Genomic DNA, 27,704 nt, shown 5'->3' with positions numbered 1-27,704 from the left:
CTGTCAGGAAGAGGCTGACACCTTGATTTTAGCCTCATGAGACTTCTACAGAACTGTCAGATAATGAAGTTATCTTGCTTAAGCCACTAAATTTGTGGCAGTTTGTTATAGCAGCAATAGGAAGCCAATATGCATTTCAATCTGTTTATATGCAAATAGATATATAAAAATGTTGTTCAGTTAAAGTTAAGGTTGCTTCTAAAGGGGAAGATAAGTAGTTTTACTTTGGGGGTGAGGGTGGAGGTTAGCTCCACCATCTAATATTTGACATGACAATATTTTTGCATTCTTATTTAAGAAATGCTGTCAACGGTAAGTAAAAATTGGCATTAATTCCTTAATATCACTTACTTCGTGCTTAGGAGATCCATTTAAAAACCATAGATACACTAATGGTGGAAAATAATAGGTTTACAAAGAATGTATCCTGCTGTGACTAGCAGGGCAGGGGAGTGGGAGAGGATAATAACAATTATCTAAAGCCAAAATGTTTATCCCATAGCACTTGTACCTAAGAAGGAAGATATTGAATTGGTTGAATTTTGTGATCTGCCAGACAAGTACTTACTGAAAATTTCAAGGTCAGGCTCCCCTCTTCCCTTGATGCCAGAAAAATTATTTACATTCTCTCCTCCTGTTTCTACTCTCTTTCATTTTCTCTCGTTTAAACATTTTAACTGTAAGACATTATATTGCTAGTGTTGTTGAGGTTACGTGGAAAGTGAACATGGGATATTTATTTTTGTGAAGATATTTATTTTTGTGATATTATTTTTTGAAAAGAGTAAAAATAATAAGTGCTTACAGAAAAAAATTTCCCTTGCTGAAATTGTATCTCTTTTTTTCTTTGCTTTGGTTCTTCTGATTTGATCTCAGTATGGAAGGCAATTTCCCAGCCCAGGCTCTGACCCTTACAAGTGAATAACATTTTTGCATGCTCTTTTGGCAAAGTAAGTATTCAAAGAAGGATATTCCCACTTTTCTCGGGTGCTAGAATGGATAGTTGACTCGACATCACAGTTTTCAAAGTCTAAGAGGATATACTAACTTGGATGAAAAACATATATACAGGGTCAGGAAAAAATATATAATGTGTAGGAGCTAAAGGGCTTGATTTTCTTGGCTGGCAGAATATATTTTATGCAATTCCAGAGCTGAAGTAAAGACAAATGAATGTCCCCATGGTGTAATCACCGGGTTGAAAAATCAGGTGACTTCAGTCTTCACATTCCCTGTTAGCACAGTAAGTTTTTATGTTTTTTTATATCTTGGTTGGTGGATGAGTCAATGTTTAAATGGTCATTTATCATTTACTATATAAAAGAAAATCTATTGCCTGAAACTCATTTTTACAGTTGCAGGCAAACAGAAATAATCATTTTCAAGGACCTAAAGCTGTTTCTTGAAGAATGTCATCATTTTATCCTTATTTTACTTACTATTTACTTATATATGAACCAGGTTCTGAGAGCTGTACCCTGCAAGTCTTGGATGTAAACAGTTTCTACCAACTTCTTGCTGCAGCAAGTGAGGACAGGAAATTAGACTTTCCAGAAATCAAAGTTATCTTTCAGACAGATCAAAGACCCAGATGAAAGGCATCATGCCAGCCATAAGTGGTTGTGGCTTCCATCAGAGCCAAGTTGGATTAATTCTGGGTAGTTAGGTGATGACCAACTCCCTGTCTCACAGGGAGTGATTGCACTTATTCTCAGGGTGGTCCTGCTTTTTTCAGACATTTCAATAATTATTATTTCAAATATATAGACTTGAGTGTTGTAAACACTTGCTGCCTTTTCTATTCATGAAATGAAATAATCTGTTGGATGTAGAAAGGGATGATGATATACAAGGAAGTTGAACAGTGGCCATGAACATTGATAAGGGTGACTTCATAAAGAGTCTATAGGAGAGATAGGTTGGTGATTTAGAAGGAGCAGAAGTGCTCTAGAATCACCTAGACCTGATTGCAAGTCCTCTGCTGTTTAATAACTGAGTGGATACAAGGAATTTACTGAACCTCTCTGGCCTTATTTTTCTTAAGGTCATAAACAGGAGAAATAATCCTATCTATATCAGAGACTAGTTGTGAGTATGAAATAAAACATACATAAAAGACCTGCTAGACTGGCTGATGTGCCCTAGGAGCTCAATAAATATTAATTCACTCCTGGTTAATCACTCTCAGATCCAAGAATTCCCTTTGACTGGATCAGAGCAACTTGCCCCTGCAGATATCCTTGGAATGTAATCCTAGGCTAACCATAATTCAGACCTACACTAAAGCAGGTGGAATATGGATAAAGGGCCTTGTTTTAGTCCCAAATCCCCATCTATCCCTCCCTCTTCTTGAAACTCCTGTTGGGTGCCAGCTATGTATCAGTACCACGCTGGACCCTTACATACTTAATTTCCTGTAGTCATTATAACTGAAATGAGGTCACAGTGGTTATTCCAAGTTACCACAGAGGGGACTGAATTTCTGAGAAATCAACTAACTCAAAGTTTCACACCTGATAGATATAATTCTTCCCCCAAATCTTGTCCCACTTTCCCATTCTACCTCCCTCTAAGTTCTGTGATGCTAGAGAGAATTCTGAGATACGGTTTCTGTAAATCAGCCTGAGTGTTTACCATAACAAACTAATCAACACATGAACAAAAGGTAGAGCTTTAGGATTACTCTGCAGCCAGGGGGTATTGGCAACACAAACAATTTTGTGCTTCTCTCTGCTTGCTGGTTGATAGCACTGCACTGGGTGCCAGAGATACAGTGACATAACATGCCAGGCGGAGAGGAGAATCACCACCACGTATCAGACAGATCATAGGGAGGTGGTGGGAGAGAAAGCTGGGACCTGGCACAAGGGCTAAGCTGAAAGCAATTGATCCCGCAAGGCTAAAAATGTGAACTTAGAGACCCCTGCGTTACATCTGTACACATGTTCTCTTTTCCACCACCTTTTTTAGGTTTCTAAAAAGTATGACTGAGAGGACAACGCTGCCAAATACATATCATTCATTGAAGCTTCTGTCCTGAATCCTGATCTGCTTACCCTCTCTGATCACCAGAGCTGGAAAGTGTAGAAACATCAGGATACATGTATTCCTTTCTTTTCAAGTCTAGAACTGAGTTAGACCTGAGCAGCCTTTTTTTCCCCCCAAGGCCTTTCTGTACCCCACAAAGTCCTCTAAGTCTGTAGTTCTTATCCAAGGAGAGAGGAAAGGAAGAGAGTTGCATTTAGGCTATTGTACCCTTTCACTTTTCCCTCCAACAGCTGAGGTCCTAGCCTCCCATAGTTCCACTGTGAATTGATAATAGACCCTCTCTGAAGATAGAGTAGGTATTTAATGGCCAGTGAGGACCCTTTCATTATGAAATACAGAAAACAAGTAGCTGCACCTTTAGAATCAATTGCTGGGGAAAATAGAGGGTGGGAAAAAGTTACGATGAAATGTAATTTTAAGAAGCGAATTTGTATTTTAATTATCAGAAAAACATCTATGTACCTTTGAAACATAGAGATAGTGGTGCATCTACTCGGGACACTCAGCATCAGAAAACTCTCAGTGTGTCCAATGGGACTTGTGGGCCCCTTGAAGTCATTTTGCAGCATCCTCACATGGGACAGTCTCAGCCACAGTTTGACAACCCTGCTCTTGGTAATGGGGAACTACTGAGGAGGACTGTGATATACAAAGTGGTGTATAGATAGATCACTGACCGATAGATCACTGGAGACATAAGAGACTGACCACAGGGAGACTGGTGATGACATTATTCTAAGGATGAGGTTTGGGGGTTTAAGCCCTATAGGGGTGATGGCAATAGAAACAAAAACTATTTGACAGACGTAAAGAACATGTGAGTTTGTTTTTTTCTTATTTTTTGCTACTTGGATGTTGGAAGGAAATAAAGACACCAAATTTTCAAATCCTAGTGATTGAGTGCCTGATGTAGTAAAGAGTTGGCTTTAGGGAAAAAATGAAGTCAGTCTTAGCTACCTTGAAGTAATGGTGATTTATTCTTTTGGTGGGTGGGTAGGTGGGGATGCTGAGTAGGCAGTTAGAAATCTATGATTGAAGTTCAAAAGAGAGGTCATGACTGTAAATAGAGGTTGTGGAGTCATTTCTACAGAAGAAGGAATTGAAACCATAAGTAATGAAAAATACACTCTCTGAGAGAAAGTATGCAGAGCTAGAACAGTTGAAGATGAATCTGGAGTCTACCAGGGTCAGCCAACTTTTTTTGTGAAGAACCAGAGAGTAGATATCTTAAGCTTTGTGGGCCAAAGTTCTCTGTTGCAACTACTTAACTGTGCCTCATAGACCAAAAGCGACACAGACAATAGGCAAATAAATTGGCATGACTGTGTTCCAGTAAAAATCTATTACAAAAATAGGTGGCTGGCTGGATTTGGCCTGAGGGCTTTAGTTTGCTGACCTCTGGTATAGAAAGTTAAGTTCCATAAGGGCAAGGACCACATCTGTTTGGCTCACTATTGTGTCCCTAGCACCTGGCACAGCACCTGGCTTATAGTAGTTTCTTAGCAGACATTTGTTGAATTGATGAATGCTGTGGTAGAATGATTATGTCCATTCTTAGCTTTATTGGAGAAAAAAAAAAAAAGCAAGAGCGTTCTAAGAGTTATGAGGAAAGTCAGGATTGTATGACATAGACAAAAATCAAGAAAAGAGTGTGTCATTAAAGAAAAGTCTAGCAACATTGATGACTAGTAGGTTATGAAGAATGAGGAGTTATAACACGTTTGACAATTAGTAACAAGTATAAAGATAAGAATAAAAGATCACAAGAATGTTATCAAAGAAAGGATATATACACACAAAATAACCTGGGTGTTAGGATAGAAGTATCTTTATGAAGGAGTTTGCATGGTGGAACTTCAATAGTTACTGCTATTAATATTTTAAAATTTTCAGTCAAAAAGATATGATTTTAATTATAATCCAAATCTGTGGATTAGGTTCGTATAATTCTAACATGATGATTTTGTGAACTATTTAAGGAGAATCAAACTTGTTTTTTGACATTATGTAGATAAAATAACCAGCTCGACTAATTTTTCTGAGTAGTTGTGTTGAAATTTGTCAAGCGTTTTCTTTTATTTTTTCCTAAATTTATGAGCTTTTAACTTTTGTGGATTTCCAACCTCACTTTATGAAGTCAATATTAAACATACGATTTAAACATTTTCTTCTTATTATGAGAGTCCAATGTTTACTTATTCCTTCCAGATTATCCCACACGGAGCTGTTGGAATTACCTTGTGATGATTTCAAAGAACATTTTCTCCTCTACACACTCTTATCCCAAGGTAAATTGATGGATTTCTAATGAATAAATTTCAGGACGAAAACATCAGCATTTTTATACTTCAGTTCAGAGTATTTAATTCCCTCCCCCTTAACTGTAGCCACGAGTCATTCTAAGTTTACGCAGCCCTTTTTAACAATGGAAAATTATTATTTTTTTGTACAATGTCGATCACCTCTGAATCATTTGTTACCTAGTGTGTTTAGTTTGTTATGCCTATGCAAGTGGGAGAAAAACAATACCATAAACATGTCTAATCATGTCATTGAAGCTTTTCTTGGAATAATTGGAGTGTGATGATGGAGCAGGGAGAAAAGAGGGGCTGGAAATTGAGGAAAAGGGTCTCAGCCTGAATTTTCCAAATTGGCTATTTATCTGGTTAATTCTTCATCTTTCCTCATCACCATGTCTGAATTGAGAAAATCTTCCTAATGATAATAAACTATGTCAAGAACAGATGGCTGATTTGATGTGATGAAAATAGCTGTGTCAATTGAGGGTATTTTTTTCCTTACCCATTTTGCTTTTCATCACTCTGGGGTTGGTGGTTCATATGTTTTTTTTTTTTAATTTTTTTTTTTTTCTGAATTTACCCTCAGCCCAATAGAATGTGGTGAATTTCTCCCCAAAAGCAGTTTGGACCCTTTTTTCTGAAAGAAAGAAAGGAGAAATGGCTTAAAAAAACACAATTATCACCTTTCCTGCCTTTTCTGCTTTAGCTAAGTTACTTTTGGAAGGATCAGTTTACAACAAATGTTTAGTGTCAGGAATTTTGCAGTTTCATAGGCCCTGACAGCTTGGCATGAAAAAGAGGTGGCATTATGTCAATTGTAAATGAGTATGCTATTTACATACTAATTAAACTTTGCACTAGTGGGGTGAAAGAATGTCATTTGGAGCACCCCACTTATTCTGTTTATATCATTGTTGTCTATTTAAACAGTCTATTGTTTGGCATGTCACAGTCTCATCCCCTAAATGCCATTTTTGTAACCTTGCACTGCTTTAAAAGTACTACCCCACTGCTTGGTAAATCAAACAAAATCAGTATATCTAAAAGCAAAGTGAATTCCCAGACTCACCTTGCTGCATAATAGCACTGAGTTTGATGATGCTGATGATGATAAAGATGCTGATGATAGTAACAGCTTTTATCAGATCATGTCTATGGCGTTTTGCTCAACAATTTTTAAATATTAACTCAATCTTCAAAGTAAGGTGTTTTTTGGTTATTACACCCCTTTTACACATGAGGAAGTTGTGGTTGCACAGTCTATGAGGACATCAGGTCTTCAATGTCTGTGTTGTCCTCCACTATACAATACTGCTTTCTTCTCTGCTGTGTCATTGATCCACAAGGTGTCCCACTGCTATTAGATGTTTCCAGGGTTACTGAAAATATGCCAATGGCAGGAATTTCACTTATCATCTCAGTCCATTCACTTAAGGAAAAAAAGTGATCAACAATAGAGAACATATGTGTTCTCCAGTATATTATATTTCTCTGGTATATTTCTTATTTACATTAGAAATCTAACACTAATCCAGGCTCACATTACATACATATTTCCCACTGCCCTCCAGTTGCATTTTTATCCTTTCTTGTACCAAGGCAGGCTGCCCCAGTCTGTTGGTGTATGCTGTAACATAGAATCCGTGTGTGCTCTAGGAACCTGATTCAGGAACACCGGTAGTGTCTGTTAGTTTATAAAATAGCAAGTGATTAATAGCTATTTTATGCTTCTGCTTCACGTCTGCAGAAGGTGGTTTATTGGATTTGGCTAAGGACATTTTTTCTCACTGGATAAGGAACAGAATCAACATTATAGCATACCTGTGTGGGAGGTGGCTTAACATGATTTGCAGCGATAAAGCGCAAATCAGAACTTTTCCTGGCTGGCTCTGCTCACATGAGCTCACCATCCATGTGGATATTTATACCCCAGCGTTGAGAGTGCAGAGTTGGCATTCCTTGGCATTGTCAACAGAGTGCTGGTTTGTACTTCCTTTTTCTTTGAAAATGACAGAAACAGAAAGCCTAGGTAGTTGACATTAAAATAACTTGCCAAGAGAGGGTTGAACATATGATCCTTTATAGCTTTTTCCTCACTATTTTCAACAATCTTCAAGGTTGAAATAATTCCATAATAAAGTCAAAAATCCTGCAGAAGAAAAGAAAGAAAATATACTTTAGCTCTCCATCATTCCAACCACCATACCATATTTCATGAAATGTGACAGAGTTTTGCTCCACAACCTTGCCAAAGGAAAAAAATTCTAAATTTTAAGCTGATAACTTGAATGGTTCCAGAGATATCAACTTGTGAAAAGTCACAATTTTGTATTGTGCTGAAAAGCCACCTTACAACCCAGGGACTACCATCACTCTTTAATATCCAGCAGAGCCCCCTGCTGTGCTTTGTCAGTCACTAACAACATCCAAGTCTTCCCGTAAAAGTAATTCACACTTTTTTCACAACACTGTTGCTTTAATTACCACTGAACTCTGCTGATGCTGAGGCAGGCCTGGCAGGACCAAGGGAGGGTCAGAGACACAAAAGAAGCAAATAGCTTTTTTCCTTCCTTACTTTATTATTAACAAACCATCTTTGATGGAAATGTTCCTAGTTATGAGGCCTAGACTTAACTCTGGGTCCCTTGGCGTATTCATTATCAAAAGAGACCCACAGATGCCATTCAGAGAGAAAGAGAGAGAGAGAAATATTACCTAGAATCCCAATTAGAAATTAGAAATTTTGGTAAAGAACAGACTTAGCTATTCAAAACTGGCAAACAATGAATGCATTTCTCCTATTGCTGTCATTTTGTGCAAATGAACTTAAATTTCATACCAAACTGTCTTGCTGGACCAATGTCAACTTATCCACTTATTTACTGCAGATTTTTTTTTTCAGGATTAGTTGACACAATAAATCATGTACCAAAGGAAACCACAGAACTGCCAAAATCTACCAGTGCACAAAAGTGATACAAGGGCTTCCCTGGTGGCACAGTGGTTGAGAATCCGCCTGCCAATGCAGGGGATTTGGGTTCAAGCCCTGGTCTGGGAAGATCCCACATGCCACAGAGCAACTAAGCCCGTGTGCCACAACTACTGAGCCTGCACTCTAGAGCCCGCGAGCCACAGCTACTGAGCCCATGTGCTGCAACTACTGAAGCCCGCGTGCTTAGAGCCCGTGCACCACAACAAAGAGCAGCCCCTGCTCGCTGCAATTAGAGAAAGCCCACGCACAGCAACGAAGACCCAACGCAGCCAAATATAAATAAACAAATAAGTAAATTTATTTTTTTTAAAGTGATACAAAAAGCCTCTGCTTTATAAATAATATGACAGCAGTATGATAGGCATAACATCTTATGTGTCTAAGGCACCTTTCATTCCATATCACAAAGTATTTCTCCAATAAAACTATCCCTGTGAAACCAGCTTTCACTGTCTCCTCCACATAGAATATAAGGGTGCCTATCAGTAAACTTCATACATACTTTTAGGGAAGAAATAAATAGGTCTGTGACCTTAAGAAAATGACTTAAAAGACTGCTAAGCTTTCTCCTGGCTCTAAAATTGCATGTTTAAAACACTAAAATTTAAAGTCACACTGTAGGCTTGTCTAAGTATCCTCACGTATGTAATGCTACTATTGTTTATCATTTTTCATTTGCTAATTTATAATCTGATTTGTCAACCCTGTGCAAGGTTAGATTTAGCTGAAAGCGTGGTCCTGTGATAAATTAATATAGGTGAAATAATCATTGGCACCTATTGCAGACCAACTGACTCATATCCCAAGTCTTCTATAATTTGGGCCCAACCTTTTTTTTTTTTTTTTTTAATTAATTATTTATTTACGGCTGTGTTGGGTCTTCGTTTCTGTGCGAGGGCTTTCTCCAGTTGTGGCAAGCGGGGGCCACTCTTCATCGCGGTGCGCGGGCCTCTCACTATCGCGGCCTCTTCCGTTGCGTAGCACAGGCTCCAGACGCGCAGGCTCAGTAGTTTTGGCTCATGGGGCCAGTTGCTCCGCGGCATGTGGGATCCTCCCAGACCAGGGCCCGAACCCGTGCCCCCTGCATTGGCAGGCAGGTTCTCAACCACTGCGCCACCAGGGAAGCCCGAGGGCCCAACCTTTTTGTATAGATATCTTTACTCCCATCTATGTAAACCCTATGGCTCAGTAGTTCTAAAATCTGATTGATCATCCAGATTTTCTGGCGGGGGAGAGCATTTAATAAATTAAAACATCTTGGAAGTGGGGTGTAGAATCTGTTGCTCCACAGGGTTCTTGGTTTCAGATAATGTGCTGGGCTTGGAGAGCTTCTTCACCAAACTCTTCTGCTGACTTCCTTACTTTCAACACCTGTCTTCCAGCATCTTCTGCTTAGTAATCTTTCAAGTTCTAGTACTGGTAGCACACATTTCATGCAGCAGTTACTGGCTTCTTCAGCTGGTAGTAGTCCTTGCCCTCTCAAAGCCCTGATAGTATTAAATACCTTCCCCTATGTTTTAAACCTTCTATGACAAGTTGCCATTACCTATGTTTTTCTCTTTATCTTTTCTTATATATTTATCTTATTAAAATATAAGCTTTTCCATCCAAGGTGTAGGTTATAACATTTTTCTCTGAATCCACATTATATAAAAAGATGCATTCCAACTGTCTATGGAATGGATGCCTGAATTTAATTTTATGTAGCACGTAAGACTGCAAACCAAGTTGAAATGACTAACTCCTGTTCATATATTCATTTTATGATACAAACACCGTGTAGCATACTGAATTGTTCAAAGGTGGCTGAACCAATATATATGCCTTCCCACATGCTCTTCTTAAAATGTTGACAAATATGTTGCGAGTTCCCCCACTGAGAGGTGGGGTCTATGTTCTCTTACCTTAAACCTGGGAAGGTCTTGATAACTGCTTTAACTAAAAATAATGTGATGACAGAGATCCTTTGGGACTTCTGGAGCTAGGTCACTAAAAGGTGACACAGCTTCTTCCTGTATCTCTCTTTTGGGAGCCAGATCTTGAGAGCCCAGACGTGACAGGGAAGGAGTCTGGCTCCCCTGGAGCCTCCACGTAGGAGAGACCACATGACTGACTACATGGTGATTAAAAGGAGCCCTGATGCTTTCAGTTCCCAGCAATTTTGTTGGGACCCCAAACACCATGGAGCAGAGAGGTACCATCCCAACTCTGCCCTAATTCCTGATGCAAAGAATCCCATGAGCATGACATATGGCCATTTTATGCCACTGTATTTTGGGATAATTGTTACTCAGAAGTAATCATTGGAACACCTAATCCCAGAGATCCAAAATGAGCAAAATAAACTATATCTCTGCTCTTATGAAGCTTGTATTCAGTGATAAGAAACCAAAAGGAATATATAAACAAGATAGAAACCTTTCATCTTGTTAAACTATTCTTAAACAGCTTTATTGAGGCACACTTGACATAAAATAAACTGCACATATTTCAAGTGTAAAATTTGATAAGTTTTGACATAATATATGCACCTATGAAACCACCACCATAGTCAAGGTAGTGAATATATCCCTCATCCCCCAAAGTTCCTTGTGTCACTTGGTAATCCTTCTTTCCTGCACTCAAGCAACCACAGATCTGCTTTCTGTCCCTTTAGGTTCATTTGCATTTTCTAGAATTTTATATAAATTGAAACCATATAGTATGCTCTCTTTTTGTCTAAAAAGAGCCAAAAAAGTATTCTTTTTTTTTCTTTACTGAGTACTATTCCATTGTATAGCTATACCACATTGTACTTATCCATCTGTGTTGTTTCTAGTTTTTAGCTGTTACAAATACAGCTGCTGCTCTGAACATCACGTGCAACTCTTTGTATGGACATCCACTTTTATTTTTCTTGAGTAAATATCTAGGAGTAAAGTGGTTTCTCCTCGGTACCATAGCCCACGAACTCTCGCAAGGCAGTAAGTTGAGGCAATCTTAGGACTTATCTCATTGATTTTCTATCTCTCAGATATCACTCACTTTAGATACTTAATGTCTAATGTCTTAAAAACTGCATATATATATATTTTAAAATAAAGAAGAATTTACATATATATACATAAATTTACATATATTTATACATATTTTGTGGAAAATACAAATATATGTAAAATACATATATTTTACAAATATATATATATAAATTCTTCTCTATTTTTAGTTGTTTCAGGTGGGACGGGAAATTATATGGTTCTTGTTACTCCACTTTGGTACTGTCTCCTTTAATTTCTTTCCAGGTTAAGGACTGAAGAGGTAGAAGAATGTTTGCCTGTCTTTGTGTCTCCTAGAAATTTGCTTTACAAACGCAGTTGGGTATTTGTGTCATGAAATAGAAAGCCTCTGCAATCTGTTATAACGTCTGGTTTTGACTCAGGGTCCTGCCACTTATTAGCTATGTGACTTTAGACAACTTACTTAGCTTCTCCAAGCCTCAGTTTTCTCATCTTTATAATGATAATATCAGTAATGTTCCAATAAAGGTGTAAAAATAATAATATCAATAATAACAATAACAGGAACAATGATAATAGTAAAAAATAATAACCATAACCATTTCGTAAGGTTGGCATAAGGTTAGAAGAGAACTTATTATGAAAAATACCAAGCGCAATGTCTGGAACGTCATAGGCTCTCAATAAATATTATTGATTATCATTGATATAATTTTTGGAGCAGGTCTCAGAATGGTGAGAAATTGTGTCAAACCCTTGGATAAAAGGAACATGGCAAATAGCTATAATATCATTGTATGGAATACTTAGTAATAAAGGTGGTTCCTCACTCTGAATAAAGGCTCTGGGTTTCGGTCCCTTTTCCAAATCCCATCGCTAGAGAATTGACATTCTGCAACCTTTACACACAGAAGCTTCAAGAAATTCAGTCAAATCATGTTAGGGATCTGGGAAAAGAACTTAAAGTTTGGTTAACAGAAATGATCCTCTCAGAGAAACTTGTTCTGTCCACTAGGGCTGCAGGAGGGTAGATGTGATGTGGAGCCTAACACAATTTGTAGAGTGAGTTTGTAGAGGAAAGCTCTCCATTTTGAACTGATTGAGAGTTTTCTGGTTGAGTGAACTGTGTGGCCAGGCCAGTAAGCTAAGGCAGAAGCTAAGGCTTCTTAGGTTCAATTTTCTGGTGAATTTCAGCCTTTACGTAGGACAGTATTGAATAGCTAGTTAAACTGTGTGTGTGTGTGTGTGTGTGTGTGTGTGTGTGTGTGTGTGTGTGTGTGTGTGTGTGTGTGTGTGTGTGTGTGTGTGTGTGTGTGTTGTCAATGGAGAAACTAAGGGGCGTCTCAAAACTTTTCCATTGTTTTATGGCAATTTGAATCTTTGTGTATGAGCTGGTAGGTATGGATAATGTGGACTGCTGCATGAGAGTTTGAAAGATTTTGAGCTGCTTGAAATTTAAAAAGATTAACATTAAAACTCATAACAACTTTTCAAGGACTCTTATTGAAGACTATGCCTAATGCAGGGCTGCCATGTGCTGTGACATGACTGGGGCCACCTGAGACTGTGCCAGGCTAGTGAAGCACCAACGAGAAGCTTTGGTGCCAAAACAGTACATACGGGTTGTAGGAAGGTATTCTTTTTACTTCTTTGTGCAATACTGTTTTCAGACCCAGGCAAAAGCTGCCCCTGCCTTGTGTCCCATGCTTTACTGAGCCCACTTTGTTCCTCCTCCTTAAGGGGTCAAGTATCCAAAGTACCAAAGGACTTTCCCAACCAGATCCTGAACACCTGCCCCCTTCTAGGCCAAGCTCTGAATATACCAGACCCCTAAATTCCTGCCCAAATGGCCCCAAGTCCACTTCTACGTCCTGTGCAGGCCTTTCCCCTTAGTCCATTCTCTTAGAAGTTGACCTTACCTGTGGCCTTTGCACCCCTGAGAGCTGGGTATGCCCTGAGCATGGAAATGTAGGAAGACGTGTCCACACACACATGAACACCCTCCCCGTGCAGGGATGGGGAGAGAAGGAGGCGGGTCAGGGGCTGGTATAAGTTTTCCCTCTTCTGTCAATTCCAGCACAGAACTCCAAGAAGCCCGAAGATTCTAAATTGACAGCTGGACTTCTTCATTGTTATTACAGTATATTAATCAAGATAGGAGGATAGAACCTATTTTTGTCAACAGTTTACTAGATTGCTTTGTAATGTTAAAATATTTTCATATATAGTATATGGGCCTTGTGGTCTTCCTCCCGACACTTCAAATGTTAGGGGTAATCCTTGCTTTGTGACTTTCTTCCAAAAAGGTGTGTCCTTCTCGCTCTTGCTTATCTCCTTCATTCTCCTTCATGTACAAAGTAAAGGTAAAACAGAGGTCAGAGGGACAAAACACTGATGAATCAGCCAGATCCTTTTGTCCTAAGGTGTCTACTTTATGATCTGCTGTGTAATTACCACTTCTGCCGCCTGTAGAGACAGTGTAATGAAATGCTTTCCTCTTTGGCATCTTCAGAGGAGAGAGTCAGCAGTATGGTCATTAAGTCCTAGAATCCCTGGATCCCTAGTCAGTCTCAGTGTCTCCTTTATCCTCTCCGCAGACTGCTTGAAATTCTCCAGCTGGTGCGTGGGTACCAGTTTTTGATTTGCCCTCGGAGAGGTCATGTGATCTGAGCAATTTCTATCACTATTTTCCCTCATCTTCCTCTGTCAACTGCCCAGTGCTCTTGTGACCCACCACCTACATCTGGTGAGACAGGAAGGTTTCCTCTCTACAAATGTTGACCTCCTTCTTGTCTGCCTTGTGTGCACTTAACACCTTCTTCAAGTTGCAATGCAAGATTTCCCTCTTCTTACAGAACACCTCCCTGATGTAGTCAGAAAAAGTTAAGTTTGGAGTCACACAGAACCGGATTTCGGTTCAATGCTTTGTTCATGACTGTGTCACCTCTCATAGGTCACTCAACCTTTCAGAGCCTCAGTCTGCCAGTAAACAGGTATGACAGCTTTCTGCATGTCTGTTGGGGTGATTCAGAGATTTAATTTCTGTAAAGCACCTGGTGTGTTTCTAGGTCATTCCTTATGTTGACTCTTCCGGTCAATGTAAGAACTTCTTCCTATATGCGTTTAGAATTTTTATAACGAACCTCAGATAACCCGGAACAACATAAAGACATCAGGCCATAAGAAAATCTGATACATTTGAGGAAGGGTTACTAGTTTTTAGTGCCCGGATTTTTGAGCATATATGCTGCAGAGGTAGACTGAAACCAAATTGGGACAGACATTTTAGATTAAATGAAGAAATTTGACCTACTGTGATTTCTTAGAATTCCTGGAGTGGTTAGGTAATCTTTCTATCTTCTTTAGATAAAATGTAATTAAACATCTTAAAACACCTCAGCTTAATGTATACACGGTGATAACATGTTACCAGGGGAAGCGTTGGGACTTCGTTGCCTACAACCATGCACCTGCTTAGTTACCAAAGCATGCTTGCCATCACATCAGAGATAGGCTCTGAATAAATTAGCTATGTTAAACGTGGCCTTATGCTTTGGATCCAGCGAGACTCTCATATTCTTCTTTTCTTCCTACCTTTATGTTACAGTTTATTATGATTATGTTTTAAATTATACAGCAGGTTCTTATTAGTTATCTATTTTGTACATATTAGTGTATATATGTCAATCTATTATACTCTTAATCCTCATTTTCTCCCAAACTAGACAAACTGTTTCATATAGATTTTCTTCGGTGCCTGTGTTTCAAAATGAAAATTCCTACCAATTTGAGATACCAATGCTTTAGCCACATACCAAGTTGGAGTTTCTCCAGTGTGCATGTGCTCCTTATGAAATGGAAGAAGGCGAACTGCCAATCAAAAGACTAGTTGCAGGTTGCAGGCAGAGACCAGATTGGTGACAATTGCTGGCATAGTGCCCGGCACAGTGCCCTGTACACAGACATGCTCTAAAAATGCTGTTGGGTCCGGTCAAGCCTTCTGTATTCCAGCTAAGAGCCCTCCTTTGAAGACATGACATTTGTTCAACCTAGAACTGGGGGGAAGGCAGCAGTATGGACAGTCTCCAATTAGTCAGAAGATTTTAATCTACTTTGCAGAACTAATCGAATGGTTGTGCTTCCCCAGCGTTCACGTGAATTGCACCCTAGCTGGAGGTTAACAGACTAAACAATAGCAGCAGCAATTAAGTGGATGTAAATGAATGTGATAGGCTAATTCTCACAAGGAGAACATCAATGTGTCAGTGTCAATGCACTGGTGCCTGCAATGAAAGAGGAATTGACTGGGATGAAGGTAATATGTAGCAAGTTTGCTAGGTTGTATAGACTTCAACTGCACTAGTTGGGAAATTCTCTGGATGTAGGCAGGAGGAATAAACATAAGTAATGACAACAGTCCTCTTCTATATATGCTCTTGTGGGAGGGTAAGAAAGAAAATGCCATACATTCACATAAATGCATTTAAAGTATTATACCTCATGGTGTACCTTGACTATGAGATGAATTGTTGGATATGGAATTGAGTAAAGCATAAATCTACTTACAATAAGGAGAAGGACAGTTTCATGACCTGAGAGGCTGAGACTTCAAAACAGGACAGACTTCTCTGGCCTTTTTCATATTTAGAAATGGGGACTGATGGACTGTAAAAGTTTATTGCTGCAGGGTTTCAGCAGAGTCTAGAAAGACAGAAGTTGTGGAGCAATAGGGAAATTTGAGGTTTTGCTTAGGTTCTGTTGTTCAGCACTTTGATGCTTTTAGGAAATTTCCACAACTGTAGAATAGAGCTTGGGGCTTGGAGGGAATATGAAATCTGTAAAGGTCAATTCTTTTTGATTAAAGCGTCTGCAAACATTATATGAGCTGTCTGAAAGAAAAATGTATGAATGCAATGAGTATAGACTGACGCCCGTTCTCCTGCTCCTGGGTCATCCCAAAGCACTTCTAGAATCCACTGAGTGAGGCAGAGTTCTGTCCACTCTTCTGGCAGGGGATGAGCCACCATCTACCTTTCCCCATAAATCTGCAGAGGACATCCCTACGTGTACTAGCTCCTTGGTTCTTGATGGACATATCATAGATGGTCCCTCTTACTGTCATAATGCATAGCCTATCAAAAATTAAAGGATGGAAGAGAAGAGTCGATCAGATGTGTAAATGAAGGAAGTCAATCACAATACAATACATGAGATAAAAAGTCTTCTGTTGAAGACTCATTTCTCAAAAAACGACTGAGTCATTACAATAAACCAAGGGAAATGGATCAAAATTATTAGACTGGTAGAATGAGAGAATGATTGAGAGAATGGAAAACAAAACAAAACATCTGTCACCTGGAAAAAGAAAAGTGGAGAGATATATAGAGAGAGATAGATATAGATAGATATAGATATAGATAGATAGATAGATAGATAGATATGGTCTTTTTAAGAGTATGTTCAGAAGATTTTTCGAAAGCATGGTCTGAGAAATCAAAGTTTTGAGAGTTGGTGAAGCCCAATGAAGACCCAAATTATTTATCATTATACAAATACGTTGTATAAACAATGAGATTGAGATAAAGCTGTACATGAATGAAGTGACTTACAGTTTTGGTTCTTAACTTTTCTGTTACTTTTAAAAATTGTTGAATAGAAAACTATAAGTCCTCATTTCTGCCAGGATCAAACCTATGACTTTGTCTACTTATAGAAATAAATTTTATTGGGAAAAGTTTGAACTTGAACAATTGAATGGTAAGGAGTTAATACAAATTCAAGTTCAGGTAAATTAGTAGCATAGCTGATTTAGATCAGTCTCCCAATCCCATCTTTTTGTAGGCAAAGCCTCAAAGAAAGGTGAAAGCAATTTAATGAAAACTTACTTAGCAAATTAGGTAAGTATATTATAAATATTACAAATTAGCAATTTCTTTCCAGTAAAGAAGAGATGAAACAATGAGTAACATAAGTTAGACTATCATGCCTCAGTGATTTAAGTAGTCAGTCATTTTAGAGATACGAGATCTTTGAGGTTGTAATGCATCTGAACTGTATGTTTACTAGGACCATTCTTACAAGCAGAAAATGTGAAAACAACGAAGCATCGGTAATAAGATCCTGTAAAACAAACAGCATGCGTTTAAAAGGAAGGAAAAAATAGAGGCATAAATTTGACTCCATTGAAACAGATGACTGATTTCATCTCCAGGTGGAAGGCAATGACTTAGACATAGCTGGTGTTGTGCAACAGATGTGGAATTTGAGGAAATATTGATCTATTTTGCTATTATTTACGCAGGCATATTGTCACAGAAAGAATACATTCTCTCTCTGTATAAATTAGGTAAAAATGTATTTGTATTATGGGGAAGGTGAGTTAGGAGGTGAGTTAGAACTAGAAAACTTTGTGCCTTTCTTTTTTTTTTAAGTCAAAGAAATAGCAGCCTAAATGATCAACTTGTAACTATGTTCCTGATGAAATTGTGGAAAAACAAAGAGTGTGATAGAAGGTATTTAAATAAATTGTGTTCTCTGAGTCCTGATAAGCAATAAAAAATATAGTATTAAATGTACAGCATGATAACTATAATTAAAATAAGGTATTGAACACTGTGAATACGCTACGAGAGTGGATTTCAGGTGCCCTCATCACACACACAAAAACTGGTAACTATATGAGGAGAAAATATGTTTATTAGCTTGACTGTAGTCATCAGTTCACTGTGTATATGCATATCAAATCATGATGTTGTATACCTTAAACCTACACAATTTTACTAAACAAAATCAAATAATAAAAAAGGAACATAGTATTCTCTTAATTTCTGAATTTTAGTAACATCTCCTGGGAGTCAGTAGGGACTGGAAAAGTAGTTAAAGATAGTTATCCTAATTTTATTGGAGAAGAAGGTGGTTCTCTTACCTGAACTTACACAGTCATCATGGATGGAAATCCACAGATGGAAATCAGGTTTCATAGCATCTAATTTGATTCTTACAAAATGTGTGGACACGTATCTTTTGGCAAAAATGAAGTAAAATGTCTGTCTTGCATGGTCAGTCAAACTTGCATGATCTGTTTCCATTGTGCCTGGAACTACTCCACATCCTTGATGTACATCATCCTATTTCATAGTCATAATAAGTCAGTACATTAAATATTATTATTCCCTCTTTATAAATGAGCAAACTGTTCCTCAGAGAGGGTAAGAAACTTGCTAATGCTCTCCCAGCCTCTGAGCAGCTGGGGCCAGGAGTCTAACAGGTGAACTGCCCACTAAAAGGGCGTTATAAAGTCTATAATGGTAATACGCATACATTTTGGGACAGAAATCATTGCATCGAGTAATAGTGTTATCAGAAAATTTCTGCTAATTTTAAGATCCATCAGTTCATAAATGGCTTCTTCACAAGGCTCTGGTCATTTGAAGTATTTTAGGTATTAAAGAGGACAATTTGGTCATGGCTGAAAATGGACCAGACACCTGAATATTTCCCTTTTTGGGGGCCAAATTCCAATTCCTATGTTAATACAAAGAAAAGGAAGGAAGGAAGAGAGGGAGGGAGGGAGGGAGGAAAGAAGAAAGAAAGAAAGAAGGAGAGAGAGAAAAGAAAACGAAAAAGAAAAGAAAAGACAGGGACTTAGGGTAAAATCTGTGGCCATTGTAAATGTTTGAAAACTTTCTAGATGTGGAAGGGCATTGGTGCATTTTCCTAACAATAGTATAAGATATATACAATCTATGTATATTCAAGGGAGATGAACCAGAATTGACAGCAATATGTGGCCATTAATGACAAACACTAGTCTATGCAGTCTTTGATTTGTATCAAAGATAAAGTATTTAAACAAAGTATTAAAGATAAAATGACTAAAATGGATAATTGGCCATTTTGAAGTCCATTCATTCCAGTGGGCCTGTGCCATGTACCTACATAAAATGTTTTTTTAAGGAGCAAAATAGGCTTGCAGGATTTGTTGTGAATTCAAATTATTTAACCCCAAGTTCCATGCACGTCTTTCTAATGGGTGAATGGTAGCATGCTCTCTTTTTTTTTTTTCAAAGACTGTCTTTGATGTATACCATTTTTAAAGTCTTTTTCTAAAATATATTTATTCGGTTGCGCCGGGTCTTAGTTGCTGCAGGCGGGTGGGCTCCTTAGTTGTGGCGTGTGAACTCTTGGTTGCAGCATGCATGTGGGATCTAGTTCCCTGACCAGGGATTAAACCCACACCCCCTGCATTGGAAGGCGAAGTCTTAACCACTGGACCGGACTGCCAGGGGAATCCCCATAAAAGTTAAGGCTTTTTTTTTTAGATTTTGGCTGCACTCCGTGGCATGTGGGATCTTAGTTCCCCAACTAGGGATCGAAGCATCCTCTCTTTATTTAGAGTTAAAATGATAACAGAGCTATGCCATGCAGAGTATGAATTCCCATGCCTGGACCAGGTGTGCTGGCCAGTGGAGAGGCAGTCAGTCTGTATGCAGCGAGTATACACCATTCCTAGTCTATTGGAGTCCGGCAGGTGACACCTTAGCCTCTTCTAGAACATATAACATTCTTTCTCAGATTCTCAGGATTCTGTGTCAGCTGCCGTGTACCAGTCACTAACTTCTCTGTGTGCGATGTGAGGTTCATGAGAAATGACAAGTTGCTTTTTTGCCTCAGTGCATAGAAGCCACGAGGCACACTTTCCCAATTGCCATTACCGTGACACTCACTTATGACGCATGGATCATATTTCAACATACGAGAAGGCATGCACAGGTTTAATATGTATATCCCAGGTACATGGCAATGTATGCATACCCATTCAGGGTGAAATCTACAGAACTGGGTTTCTACAACATTCTGTCTAGGTCCATAAACTCTATTGAAGTGAACTCAGTGGAAGGCGGAAGCTTTCTAAAGGAGCAACAAAATACTTCCAAGGAATATGAGTGACTTCTCAGTAGTCTTGTATGGAATGAAAAATGCAGTCACAGTGTTTAATAACTTACTAGAATAAGAGACAGTGAATACAATCATCTGCTCTTCTGAGCTGACCCCCCTACCCCCATGATCTTTATTAGCTTTGTCCTGACAATCTGACCTTCTTGAGCTCTACCCAGTCCTGACGGCCACATAAAACCCACAGACAGATAGGGAACCAGTGCAGCTTTTGCAGATTGAGGATCGTGTTCAAGCTTATGAATCAGTTTTTTCTATGTGTGGACATGACAACTATGGAAAAACTGTAATTTAGGACATATTTTCTTTATCCTTTTATGTCGAATTTCACTTTAATGTGATGCAAATGACAGTAAGAAATACATTCAGTGAATGTTAAAGCCTTCCCATTAAAAATTCTGTATGCATTTTACATTCTAATTCATGTACAGTCAAAAACCCTGATAAAATCACAGTGCTGATTTGACTGCTGCACTTATCGTATTAATGAGGATACTTTATGCCTTTTGAAAATTGGGATATGGTCCATTATGTGATTGTAAATGATGTGATTGTATCACATAAATTTGTTATTCAATCCCACCCCTCCCTCCAGTCAGCTTTGTATATAAGAAGATTCATTGGTGAGCCAGAACTGAGGCTGGAAAACTGAACTGCAAATTAGACTTTTCTTTTGTCTTTATTTCCATTTATAGAAAAGAGTATGATAAACACGCAAATGTATGTGTATATAAGTATATATATATGTATGTATTTTTTTCTTATTTTTAAAAAAATTTTCCTAAAAAACAGAGGAAAGAACATACCAAAGAAGTCGAGATGAGAAAAGGAAGCGGCCGGGCCTGAGGCTCCATGAGGTACGTAGTGCTTTCCCCTCACAGGCACGGCAGTTCCCTCTACTTCTTGGCCAATTCTGGATTGACTGTTGTGGGGAAATCTTCCCTTCTCTTTCCTTGACTTTCAACCAGTGAAAGGTTTGAGAACTGTTCTTGGCCAAGGTTTCCTGATTTTGAGTTGCATTTGCATTCCTATAAATACACGCTTCTCTTTCTATTGATTTATTTTTCTGTCTTGCTGGCCTAATTAGTCATCATTACCTCCAGGAGCACCCAGTGCGGGTGATCTGTGAACACAACTGCAGGAGTCCTTTGGCTTCCTTCTGTCCCTGGAGCTTCTGTTTCTGAATCTGAGGCATAGATGTCTACCTTGGTAAAGGTCAAAGAACTATTTTTTTCTTCTCCTGCCCATCACTAAAGACACTGACACCTAGCCTAACATCAACACTCCAAAGTCCCCGCAGAAGAAATTAGAGCCCTGACCACAGAAGTGGCTTCAGAGCTCTCAGATTAAAACAGAGAAGGGGGGCTTCCCTGGTGGCGCAGTGGTTGAGAGTCCGCCTGCCGATGCAGGGGACACGGGTTCGTGCCCCAGTCCGGGAAGATCCCACATGCCGCGGAGCGGCTGGGCCCGTGAGCCATGGCCGCTGAGCCTGCGCGTCCGGAGCCTGTGCTCTGCAACGGGAGAGGCCACAACAGTGAGAGGCCCGCGTACCGCAAAAAAAAAAAAAAAAAAAAAAAAAAAAAAACAGAGAAGGGGACCCCCCAGTCTGTGGTGGAGTAGCTCTCATAGCCTCAAATTGTCCCTTTAATGATGGTCTCTCACCTTATCTTGTGATTATCCTAGAGAAGCCCACAGATTGAGGTGCTTTCTGCTTGCCCAAGCCATGACCATTGTCAGTTGTTGCCTGTACTTCCATGTTTCTTAAACATCACCTTTGCTTTGGGATTCCTGAGGGCTTGTAGGCTGGCTCTTTCTTTTTCTTTATCCCTTCCCAAAATTATCAGCTGTTGCCTGGAACTGGAGGAAGTGGTGATGCCCTTCACAATAGTGTGGAGTCTTTAGAGTTCGGACATGCAGATGCCCAGGTTCTTGACACCCACATGGCAATCTTCCATTTCTGACTCTTGTTCTTACTCATCCTGGAACCTGACCTTTAGGCTTTATCAAGCTCTGTGTTTTCCCAGATCTCAGCTATTGTGGATGAAATTGTTTTGTTTTGTTTTTAAGGTCTGTCTCTGTCCTGCTGTAACATCAAAACTACCATGTGTTCCTTCCCCTTAACCCCATTCGAAAGGAGAGGTACCATAGAGAATGGCTGGCATAGGAGAATACAAATATCATTATAAACTTTATTTTTTAAATGTCTTATGGGAAAAGATAAGTTGCTTGACGAAGATATACCAAAAGATCACAGGGGGGCTTTCACGATGGGAGGTAGGTTTTTTACCTACTTTTGGATTCAAGGCCAATAAGAACTTTATACAGTCTTCTGGACAAAGCTTGCTACATCCTAATCTCTGCAAATCCACTCTGTTCTGCTCACCGCTCTCCTTATTAATCAGTTCTGCCGAGCTGTACCCTTCTCAGTACTGTTACACACACTGCATTTTTATGCTTCTGTTACTGAGTGGCCTTTTCTATATTTTTGCTTTGTCTTGCATTCAGTTACTCACAGCGTGGTCTATAGAATAGGATACCATCCCTGCCTACATTTAGGCAACAGCATATTGTCATCTTGCTTCATATATTTCACTTCTATCTCTTTGAAGAGGAAGCTCATTTGAGAAATCTTCACTCTGCCTTTGGGGAGGAATCATTTACCTGCTTCTACCTGGGCTGAAATTTGCTCACTCCCTTTGTTAATAAAAATTTTAAAAAAAACTTATTTACATCTCCTCAGATACTATTAGTTAGCTCAATTGCCTAATTGTTGTAGCTTTAAGAAAGACCAAGTCATTTTCTTGTTTTCAATCACTGTCAGTCTATTTTATGGGTTCCGCAATACCACATTCACAAGTCTGCCTACTTTCTTTGGGAAGATTTTTCTATTTCACTCTGATGCGCAACATTGTGTACATGGTCCAGCTCCCCTTCAGGCATAGGAAATATGGCTAAACAACTCCGCCCCACCCCCCGTCCCATAAAAGAGCAGAGAGGAAGATATTAGGCCTGGCAATATGGCTTATCACCTTGGACTCTATGCCTGAGGCTCAGGGCAGCTTAGCATACTTGGTTCTATATGAATTCACCCCGATTTTTCTTCTCTCGTCTTTTCTACTGTCTTAAGAGTTCCTTAGAATAAATTTTCCTACCTAAGATGGATCTCCCCTTTTCTCTCTTGGCAATGCTGAGTAAATCAGGGTGTAGAATATTTACGCATGCAAACCACTCTGAGAGGTATTGCTGGCGGAAGCCACGCTGTTCGTATGCTATTCTGTACCCAACTGTGGATAATAACGGAATTGATTTTACCCAAGGAAAGACAAAGGAAACTCTGGGCTGCTTTCTGCATTATTTTGTTCTCAGGTTATTCTGTTCTGAATGGTAAGATCTCTCACTAGAGTAGTGGGTCACATTTAGCTTCCTTTTTGGCAAATCCCTTGTGGGGCAACTTCCAGCACTGGTCTGTGAGGTATTACTATTCTGTGTGTGTGTGTGTGTGTGTGTGTGTGTGTGTGTGTGTGTGTGCGCGCGCGCATGCGCGCGCGCGCACGTGCTATCAGGCTATAACATGAGTAAGCTTGTGTTTGCAAGTCTCCATAAATAATTTTTAAAGTTATTCTATTAGGAAAATAAATTTTAAGCTGGAACTAAAACTTGGCTTTCAGATGCTCTGAAAGTTGGGTTTAAAGAAGACTGTTCTATAATAAATTGTAATATGACCACAAGTAAGTCAACCTCCATAAATTATAAGGGCAATACTGATAACAGCCAGTGTAAATTGAGTGCTTAGTACTACTCATGTATTTCCAGGTGTTTCATGCTTATTAATTCACTAGATCCTTAAGAATAACCGCTTTAGGTATGTATTATTATTATCCCTATTTTACAGTTGTGGAAACTGAGGCATAGAGAGAGGTTATTTTCCTTGTTCAAGCCATAGGTGGTAAGTGGCAGATCCAAGATTCAAACCAGGTGGCGCTGGCTTCTAAGTCTTGACTCAGATACTGTACTTTCCACCTCATGGAGAGAAAAATCTACAGTCTCTTCTATAGTGAGCATCTAGTCAGCAAGATGCTTTACAAATAACTTAAGAAAATTCTGATGAAATAATTTATAATTGTAATGATTTCTTTGTGATTCTTTCAACTATATTATCTTTTAATGTTAAAATAAAAAACAGTTATCTTGCATAACGTAGAGAATTCAAGGAAGTTAACAACATTAATGGTGGCTGCCTTTAAAAAACTCTAAATCTTGCTTATTTGTTATATGATTTCTTGCACGATTACTTTCAATTTATATCTCTGTCTCATTCCTTGCTTTCTGATGATGCTCACTGGTGCTTTTATGAAGGTGAGAAGGTACATACCCATTGAGTGTGTCTCTGGAAAGTGCAGAGAGATTCAACAGGAAGTCTCAGTTTTTGCCTGTGCTTAAAATGTGTACCACCAGATGTGTCCCAGGGCTGATCTTCACAATCAGGTGTTTTCAAAGAAAGATAGTGAAAGCTTAAGGGTCCACCCTCACACCAACTTTCTGGGCCTTGTTAACGCGAGGTCAGGTTCTTTAGCTCAGTGCCCCAGAGTTGCTATGAATGTGCTAGAGAATCCTGCATACACAAAGACAAAGAATGCATTGGATGTCCTGGAATTTTGAAAGTTCAAGGAATATTTGATTTTATATATTATCTATTACTTGCTGAAGATAGCTTGCCTCTAGGTCACACAGAATTAAGAATAGGGAATAGAATGCTCTGTTGATCTTGCACAAGTATTACCCATTGGATTGTACGAATAAGCATCAAACTGGTGGTCAGGAATTACAGATTTGTGCAAGTTAGCATAAATATCATAAAGCTTTCGGGGGCCCCCAAAGAATTCTTTATATCTGGCTCTGGTTCCAACCAAGTCTTCGCTATTGAATCAATACATCGGATCAAGAATGATTGGAGCACCAGAGTCAAACCGTCCTATCAAAATAATTATCTTTAATTAATATAATTATTGATCATGTAGTAGAAGTCACTGTCTAAATGATATAAGGCTTTTAGGATTTCATGGGAATGCTTTACAACTTAATTATGTTTCCCTGGGAGATTATAACATAATTCAATTTATTTCTCCCACGTGTTTCATCAATCATTATGTGAATAGAAGGAATATCAGAATCTCATTTCTATGTCAATTCCTGCAGAATTTACACAAGTCCTTTCAGTAGTACAGAGCTGATTAGAAGAAGACAGGGTCCCTCCCACATGGGAACGATCCCCTACATCCCTGTAGTGTTGGTGCCACATTCTGTTGTGTTTTTAGTATGTAGTGGGGACACAGCTGCAAAAAGCCTGTGATTGCTGTGTTCCAGCTTTCATAGCAAACCAAACTGAGGCCGATGTAAAGTTGCCTTCTTAGATGTGTCAGAGCTGTGTCTTTCTCTGAGCCCTGATTTCCTTATCCAAGGAGGCAAAAGTTGGCGAGGCTTCCTTCCACTTGCAAAGCTCAATGCTCTAGTCTTGCTTGCCGTTTAGCTTTCCCAGTGTCTTCAGTGGCACCTCTCAAAGTTTAAGGTACTTAGGAATCACCAGGGATCTTGTGAACATGCACATTCTGATTCAGTAGGTCTTGGTGAGACCTGGGCTCCTTCCTTTCTAACGAACTCCCAGGTGATGCTGGAGCTTCTGGTCTGTGAACCACCCTTCCAGTATCAAAGATCTAAACGACGCACAGAGGCAAGGAGGGAAAAGCTAGCTCTTCGTCCTCCTTTGGTAGCACATCCATTTGCTTCCCTCCCAGGGCTGCGATTCTCAGCTGTCTTCAGGAGAGCACTGCAACATGCCTCCTCTTTCTAGTTCCACCAAAGCAGAAATGGGGTTTCAAGAAGAGTGAGTGCGTCCATACAGAGCACAAAAATCCCTTCTCTAAGGAGGAAACCACAGAGCTTATCAGGAAAGATGTGTGCCTCTAATGTCAGCCATCCCCAGCCGGCTGAACTATGAAATAAATGAGGTGGAGTTTAATTTTAGGCTCTACAAATTCGTAATGTGTTCATCATTCCTGTTGCCATTTTGCATGGCAGGCTGAAGTTGACAGACATGTTTTGTGAGGAGAGGTGCATTTGAGTTCTGGTATAATGAAGCCCTGGCATCCTCTCCTGTCCCTCCTCTAATCTCCACTCACAGCTATGAGAGAGAGACGCCGCTCACAGTAGAGGTTTTCACAGTTGACAGTGTGTATCCCTTTTGGCTTCCTGGGGGCAGGCTCTTGGGGGGATTTTTCCAAGCGTGTTTCCCAGCAGAGGGCGCACCGCCCCAGGGCCTTGGTCCCAGAGCAGTTTCCTCCTCTGGGGTGTCATGACTAGGCTGGTGAGGCCTGCGGGAGGATCAGAAATGGGCCCTCTGGAAGAGGGGAGATGAAGAACATTTTAAGGGAGAAAATCAAATCAAATCATTTTAGATCTGAATCAGTGACTTTTGAAATCAGATGTCTACCTGGCTACCGTTAATAGGCAGCTTGTCATAATTCTCAGCTATTGCAACACAAACTTTTCTTTCTTAAAGCTTCCCTGAACCTTGCATTGTCCAGCATTTGTATTCTTCACTTTAATGAGTGCTAAATAAGAATTATATAAAAATCTTTAATAATTCTCACTGGACAGTTAATTAAGCAGTGAGAAGTCCTTAGAACTGTTACTCTTTCTGCCTTTTACAGACAAGTGCTTCCACAGATTCCAAGGGAAGAGGTCACATTTATACATATATATATATATATATATATATATATATATATATAATGATGTGTGGGTTAGTAAGTTTTCTCAGTAACAAATGACCTCCCTAATGAGCTGAAATAGTAAAATAAAAATCTACCTTTTTGTGGCCCACTTTCCCTGAACTCTACTCTTCACTTTCCTCAAACTTCTTTGCACAGGAAATGAATTCCCTGTACCTCTGGGGGGGCGGGGGGGGGGAGGTTTGAATGTGTTGATCTCAAGTTTTCCAAGTTTTCTGTTCCTCTGTAAATCATACGGGCATGACCCACCCCAGTCATTCATTACAAAATTCTTTCCTTTCTTTCTTTCTCTCTTTTTTTAAAACAGCTTCTGTTTTTCCTCATTTTTGATGGATCCTACCACAAACTTCAGCTAGAGTGAGTGCAGACGACCATAACATTACTCTCACATAGAGGGTATTTTATTAAGTCCAGCAGTTAAAAATGTACAAAGTTCCTTGTAATAATCCGTTCATTCTGTTCTCGCCTGATTCTTGGAGTAAGCCTGCACAATTATTCAAATCCCAGCTTTTAGCTGCAGCATACACCTCGCCATGGGGCTATGCCTCTGTAATCTTGCTTTGGTCTTGCATGTCAAATGGAATTAACTCCCATAAGAAATGTGTGCGAAGACAACCCAAAGTGT

This window comes from Delphinus delphis, chromosome 12 (assembly GCF_949987515.2).
Source record: "Delphinus delphis chromosome 12, mDelDel1.2, whole genome shotgun sequence".
Taxonomy (NCBI): Eukaryota; Metazoa; Chordata; class Mammalia; order Artiodactyla; family Delphinidae; genus Delphinus; species Delphinus delphis.
The sequence above is the reverse complement of the archived record's forward strand: the minus strand, read 5'-3'. Positions refer to the sequence as shown.